Below are 7,997 nucleotides of genomic sequence, written 5' to 3'. Positions count from 1 at the left end.
CCAAAGCAGAGCAGTACCATAAAACCTTAGGAAAATCCACCTCTGCCTCTTAGACTCCACAGTCAGCAGAGTAGGTCTTCCAGAAGCCAGACTGTTTCTGGGGAAAGCAGAAGAGCAGGCAAAGGCAATTTGCTACTAGCCCAGCAGTTACTGGTGATTGCAACCACCGCAAGTTTCATGTGATAGCTGTCATTTTATGGCTCCATTTTACCCAGAGAGCAGTGAGGGCAGCAGCATCTTGAGTTACATACAGAGGCACAAAGAGAAGCTGGGGACACTCATGGGCAGCCTGGTGTTTGCTGCACACACAAGGATATGTGATGCTAGCTAAGACCAAGGCATATGGCAAAACCTGCAAATCATTGGAAGCAGGGCCAGCTTGATGTATGGACACCTGTGTGCATGTACACCTGAGAGAGACTGAAGGGTGTGAGCAGGTCTCTCCCATGGCAAAGCACTGCAAATACATAACTGTTGAAATAACTAATCAAGACCTGACACAGCAAATAGATAAGCAATTGCTGGAAGTCCCCAAGGTTCAGCTCCTGAGCTAGTGCTCTATGTGTATTAATCTCAGTTAGGCAGAAAAGTCTATACTTAACGTAATTGCAATCTTGGTATTTGATATGTGTAACAGAAAGGGACAACTCAAGTAAATGTGTGGGTGACACCACTGAGAGATAGAATGGAGTACACAGACACAAAAGTCCTTTTGTCCATTTTGTTTCTTAATAAAAGAGAGTATGACATCAAAGCTTCTGTATCTGTAAAGAATCCAACCTCAGTGGGTGCTGTGGTGCTGTACCAGAAAGGGCCATGGAGGTCTTAGCAACTTGGAAACTTTGGGGCATCATTCCAGCATTAAGCTGGAGGAGATGTGGTGTCTAACTGTGAAACCAGGGGAATGACAGTAAACTAAGGGCAGGGGAGAGGGACTGGGGCACAAGGCAGGTGGCAAAACAAACCTGAATTGCTGAGGAAGGAAGGAAAAGTGGAAAGGGAGAAGCCAGTTTTTTCTCAGCCCAAGATGCGGGATACCAGAAAGATTTTCCTAGAGCATAGAACTAAAATATTATAGTAGAGAAATACTTTCTGTATCTGTATTTACATGTGCTTTGGGTCATAAATGCAGCTAGAAATGGCACTAACTAATCACACTAATCAGTACTGATTTTCAGTATGACTTTCTTTTCCTGTTTCTTCTTCACACCTACTGGCCTGAAAATGGCAGTTCACCTGTTCAGATTTCATCATTAACTTTGGAAGTTATCAGGTTTGTGCTTATAAGGTTATGAATAAATTCAGTTCTTCTGTTTTAACAAAAAGTAGAATAAATTGTTACATTTCTTATTCTTTTTTTTTTTTTTTAATTACAACAAAACTGTGAACACAGGTAGGAAAATAATTGATGCATTCTAAGAAACTGTCAGGTGTGAAAAATACTGATGGCTCAACAATAATATTAATGCTATGAAAAGTGTTAGACAGAAAATTTATGTAGCAGCACCTGCACAGTATAAGATATATATGACAGAAATTAAGACAAGAAGATCCTGCGCAAACACCCCAGATTTTTTTCTTCTAGAATTAGTGATGATACCCAGCAGCTGGCAGAGGGGATATGGGGCAGATCCAGGTCCAGACAGACAGAGAGACTCTTCAGCATTAGTACCCCCCAGGCAGTTCCACAGGGGTTCTGGGAACATAGCTGTCAGTGGCAAAAACAGGGAACAGCTGCCTCATCCCTAAAACAAGGGAGTTCCTATAGCCATGCTCCTTCTGAATCTGAGTATGAACACCTCCAAAAAAAGTCAGCTTTTACTTGTTATTTGTTATCAGATTCTACTTAGTATCTGTAACCAGGCATAATGAGCTGGGGGTACTTTTCAAAGATGATGTATCTGTGCTGACTGTGGTGCTCCCAGAGGAACTGGTCTCAGTGAGGACCTCTTTCCCTCTCCGTACCCCTCAAGACTGCATCCTTTAACTTGAAGTATCCTGCCCTAGTCAGGTTTAAGGAAAAGGCACTTTGTCCATCCAGCTGTTGATAAGCCCAGTGAAGAGTATCTGCCATGTCAGTCTATAGATAAAGGACTGTGACAGATAAACATACTTTTCTGTAATAGCCTGAGGTTTTTTTAATCAAAAACAAAACAATCAAAAACAAACATCAATTTCCCTTTAGAACTGGAAATGTACTGACATCCTACAATATTGCCTTTACATTTTAGTGTTCCACTGACATTTCAGGAGTTAAAAATGAAAAATTAGCTTTCAAAAAGCAGGATTTTCTTCATTAGAAAAACTTGTTGAAATTGTAATGGAAATATCAGAACAATTTCATTAGTCTTCATTAAGAAAACTAATATTATTTCTACTCCCTCAACATACAATCCTGTATTACAATTATTAATATTGCAGATGTTTCTTTTGTCCCAGCATTTAATGTATAAAGCTGCAAACCTTCTTACATGAAAAACAACTTATGATCACTAGAATGACATGCAGTTCATCTTTTTTAAGTTCATTAATTTTCTGTAAATAGAGTAGAGTCACTTTGCATTGTTTGCACTAATGGAGAGCTCAGAGCAGTTTACCCTCTTGCTACTTACCATTCATTTGGATGATAATTTTTAAAAGTTTTTAAATTAAAATAGTAGAGATAGTTAGCAGAAAGATACAGCCTTTCAGAATGTTTCAAGCATGATAAATTATCCCAGCAAAAAAAGATGTTTCTCATTTAAGAAATGTGCCAGAGCTGGATGCACCTCCAAGAATTGCATTTCAATGTATTTTTCAATCCCCCACCTTGTTTTATACAGCTTGCCCATACCCATTTGGGAGCATAATTGAACCAGCCTCTTGCCTGTGTTCCCCCCACCAGAGGCTCATCCAGCTTGTCCCAGGATACCTGACAGCACTGGGGTGGTGGCTTCACCCTGCTGTGATGAGTGACCCATCATGGCTTGGGGAGCCAGGCAAATGCCATCACCAGTGCAGTGATGGTGACACCCCTGGGTGAAATAACACCTCTGGCTCAGCTGATCACCCTTGGCCTCTCTCAGGGCAGGATTCAGGGTGGAAGGAGTTGGCACAAGGTACAAATTCCCACACACTTGGTACCACATTTGCAACCTCTTTTATACAGGCCCTTCTCATGAAAAATGCCTCTGTTTGTGATGACAACATTGCAACCAAAGTATAGAGGGAAGAAGGCACCCCTGTTTCCTTGATTGCCACTCTTCTGCAGTGAGACACGTCCCAACCCTTTATTTAATAAGGGCACTCTTCACCACATGTCCCAATGCCCACAGGAGCTCCTCAGTCCCACACAGTTCTGGTGGCAGAAGGGAGTTGGGATAGTGGCTGTGGGAATGTATCTCTGGGGAGCTGCTCCTCAGCTCAAGCCTTTTTTTAAATGTTTCTGGCAATAATCATTCATTGTGTTGCAATCCAGGTGCCCAACATATCAGTCAGGCACTTCTTGAAAATGAAACTTTGCTTAAAATAAAAGAAGATTAAATGAGTTCCCAGCACACATCCAGGCAGGTGAGCCTGTTCTGCCATGGCACAGCAAAGCCATGGATCCAATAGGCTGATCTACAATAGAAATTCATTTTGTTTGTTTTTTGTTTGGTGAACTGTGATAGACCATATCAGTGTGAAATGTTAACTCTTCAATCAGAATCTCCTTCTATTCCCGCAAGAATTTTGGTTGCCTGCCAGAGGGATTTGGGATGGGTAGGAAAACTTAACCAGCTCAGGGGAATGATGTCCTCTCAAAAATCTGGTTAGAGGCTCTTAGTCAAGAAGGATGAGGAAAGGCAAAACCAGCTGAAAACAGTTGCCCATACTGGCAGCTCATCTGAGGGTGGAGGGAGTGGAGCAGTGTGAGACTCACAGCTGGTCCCCTCCCTCCTGCCTGCTGCAGCTTCCTGCTCTGCTCTTTGCAGGTTAATTCTGGGACAGTAGCATATCAGGCTGGTGGCACATCAACACTCAATTGATCAGGAGGGAATCAAAGTTGATTAGAAGGATGGATTACCTCTCCTACGAGGAAAGGCTGGGAGAATTTGGATTTTTCAGCCTAGAAATGAGGTGTCTTAGGGATGGCCCAATTGTGTCTTACCTGAAGAGAAATAGAGAGGAACTCTATTTACAAGAGCCAGGAGTGACAGGACAAGGGAGAATGGTTTCAAACCAACAGGAGGTTCACATTAAATATTAGGAAGAAATTCTTTATTTTGAGGGTCATGAGGGACTGGCACAGGTTGCCCAAAGCTGTGGCTACCCCATCCATGGAAGTGTTAAAGGCCAGGTTGGATGTGGCTATGAAAAGCCTGGTCTAGTGGAAAGTGTCCCTGCCCATGGCAAAGATTATTCTTTCAGTTCCTTCCAACCAATCACCTTTCTGTGATTTTATGATTCTCTGAAATAGGGCAGATGTTGCCAATGGCCTCATGGTCTTGAAACCCCAACCCATGTCTGTCCTACATCCTACTTACCACCCCCACAAGAAATATCTCTACCACTGATTTAAAGACGCTTTGAGCACAGGCAAGATTTTATCCCTCTGCCTGTGGCTTAGACCCTATGGCTGGCCAGATAAAGATAAAACTCACTCATGTGTTCTGACAGTATTTTTTTCTCTGAAGTATTTTTCATAATACCCTTAAATGGAAAATGGCCCGTGGTAATTGTAGCATTTTCCTAGTCGCCTCAAGAAAGGATGCTGGTATGATCCAGCACAGCTGCAAAACTGGATTCACTCAAATAAAAATCAAATTTTTTCACAAGGTACTTGTGCTTCCTGCTCCTTCTTCAAATACAAGTAAAATAAATACCTTATTGTCACCATTAAAATTCACCACATATATTGTTTAAGCCATCTATTATGAACAAAGAGCTAGCATATTTTAAAATAATGACACTGGCACTGTATTTAACAGTGAGGCCATCACACTGTTCTTGCTGACTGTAGTAGAAAAATAAAATTATATTTGTGTTGCTGACTGTAGTAGAAGAATAAAATTATATTTGTGATAAGGAACATCACACAATTTGAATATCAGCTTTATTAAACAGGAAATAGTGAATATATCAGCTCTACACTGCTGGTAAGTAAGCTGGGGAAACTGTTGTGTAGGGTCAGTGGTAAAAAACAGAGTAGAAACTCATTGCTGCCTTCATGGAAAGAAGTAATATTCATTTACAAGGAAATTTAACTAAAATTATGGAAATTTATTCCATGAGAATTTTCCTTTCTTCCATGGTTGTTGCTTGGGTTTTCTTTTTTGGTCTCAGATAATGAAAATGATTATTCAGAAAGGAAGATAGGATTGTACTGATGCCACTGTGCAAACAGCAATTTTCAGAGAAGTAAAACATTATCAGCAGAGAACGTGGGAATTTGATTTACAGACATGGAAATGTGACAGCAAGAGAAGAGAGAAAAGCCCTGAGGGGGTGAACCCACCCGTGGCTCTGCAGTGAGCTGATGGTGCAGAGCCTCCTACTGTGTTGAGCAGCTCCTGCAGGCCCTGGCAGAGGATACCATGGTCTCTAGCAGGTGCACCATGGCAGGGTTGAAATTAACCCCAGTTTCCCCTTGGTCAAAGAAAGCTTCCTTGAGGCTACATAGCCTCTGCTAAAGAATAGTTCAGAGGGCTCTGTGTTACACCAATACTCCCTAAGTTCAGCTCAATCATCTTAGGAGACATTTAAGTCTCCTAGGACTGTCATCACCTCATGAGTTTCCATTTATAAGGAAGGCAGTTCTGCATCTGAATTCCTCATGCATTAGACAATTTAAGCAGTGATTCAGTTCACTGCAATCTCCTCCTGAGTCATTACTGGAGCAACTCCTATACAAAGGTAAAGCATTTTAAACAAATAACTCTACCTTGCCCGAGATGAGTTGCAAACCCTGGCTGGACAAAACTAGACATTCAGACAAAAGGGATTTCAATTCCATCAGGTGAGATCCATTTACATCCACTGATGCATTTTTATTTCAGCAATACAGTGTTATTTTTCAGCCTCTTTGTGTAAGTATTCAGTGAGACTCTGATTATAATGTATTTCTAATATTTAGTCATTTACTCAGATAAAGAAGACCTCGATGATTTGGACAGCAGCCATAGCTTTCCAGATGAAAAAATAAATAGCTTTACCATTAAAATTATTAACTAATTTGAGCAGTTCTTCAGTAATGGCAGAACAGAAGACTCTCTCCTGTGTGTAAAGAAGCAGTTTTGGTGCTTCTGTGCATTGTGGAAAGGCAACTCTACCCACAGGAGGGCAGTGCTAGATCAACTGTTTCTATTTCTGTAATCTGCTCTCCCAGCTTAGCATCTGAAGAGCTGCCTCTTTCTCTTTTATACTGTCATTGTGTATGGAGAGTGGCAGACACAGTAGCAGCCCTCACAGCACTCCATGGTGACAGGGTCTTTCACTCTCTGTCCAGCCTGAGCCAAATAAAAGCTTTCCTTAGCTGCAGTGCTGCCCCAAAGATCTGCACTTGTAGGAGTGCTCAGCACTGGGCCAGGGTTCAGCCCTGGAGACAATTGGCTCAGTATTAAGCCCAGCAGCCACCTAGACTTAATTCTAACACCATTATAGACTAATACCACCACTGCCTGTACAACAGTAGCTGAGCCAAATCCAAACTTTGCATGTGTGCGAGCTAGACACTGCACAGACTCTACTTCTCTAATATTAATGTTTTTGCCCTGTTGTTTGTACCAACATCAGCAGTGTTAATAAAAAGCAAGCCATGCATTTTGATAAATCTGAAGAGTTGTGTTTGGCTTCCCAAGCAGCTCTGCAGGCAGCTTCACAAAAGGGACCAACACACTCCTGCAAACCAGGAGTCTTCAGGGAAGGGGGAAGGAGATGGAGAAAATGTTTCTCAGGCTCAGCTCAGCAATCTGTGCAAATAGACAATTCCTGATGCAAAGGCAGCCACAGAGCTATTTTGACTGAATAAGCCTGGGATCACTGAATCTTTCTTCCTGACGAGTTCTAGAAAGAAATGGGAAAAATGCCCAGTTCCAGTTGGTGAAAGTAATGGTTTTGAGAACACTCCCCTTTTTTACTTTACCCCTTGTTCCATTACACCTGTGAATTCTTTGCTAAATTTAGTATTTTTAAAGTAAAATAATGAAAACATAGAATGGTTTGTGTTGGGACGGACCTTAAAGATCATTCAATTCTAACCCACTTCCATGAGCAAGGACATCTTCCACTATCCCAGGTTGCTCAAGGCCCCATCCAACCTGGCCTTGAACACTTCCAGGATGGGGCACCTGCAGCTTCTCTGGGCAGCCTGTGCCAGGGCCTTACCACCCCCAGAGGGAGAAATCCTAACATCTGATCTAAACCTACTCTCTTTCAGATTAAAGCCATTCCCCTTTTTCTATCACTCTATGCCCTTGCCCAAAGTCCCTCTCCAACTCTCTTGAAGCCCTTTTAGGTACTGAAAGGTGATCTAAAGTCTCCCTGGAGTCTCTTCTTCAGCTTTCCCAACCTGTCTCCATAGCAGAGGTTTTCCAGGCCTTGGAGCATCTTTGTGGCCTCCTCTGAACCCAGAAAGTCCATGTCCTTCTTATGACAGGGACCTGGGAGCTGGATACAACATGCCATGTGGTGTGTCACAAAAGTGGAGCAAAGGGGCAGAATTCCCCCTCATCTCCTGGCCACTGTGCTTGTCATGCAGCCCAGGACACAATCAACTTTCTGTGTTCTAAGTGAACATTGCTGGGTCATGTTAAGCTCATCAAACTACACTCCCAGGTCTTTCATCTCAGTTCTCAATCCATCTTTCACCCAGCCTGTGCTTATGCTTGGGATTGCTCTGACCTACATGCAGCACCTTCCACTTGGCTCTGTTGAAGTCTATGAGGTTCTCATGGGCCCATCTCTCCAGCTTGTCCAGGCACCTCTGGACAGCATCCCTTCCCTCCAGCTTGTGCACAGCTCCATATAGCCCAGAGACT

This window comes from Cyanistes caeruleus, chromosome 15, assembly GCF_971803275.1.
Source record: "Cyanistes caeruleus chromosome 15, bCyaCae1.hap1.1, whole genome shotgun sequence".
Taxonomy (NCBI): Eukaryota; Metazoa; Chordata; class Aves; order Passeriformes; family Paridae; genus Cyanistes; species Cyanistes caeruleus.
Note: the sequence above shows the minus strand (reverse complement) of the source record.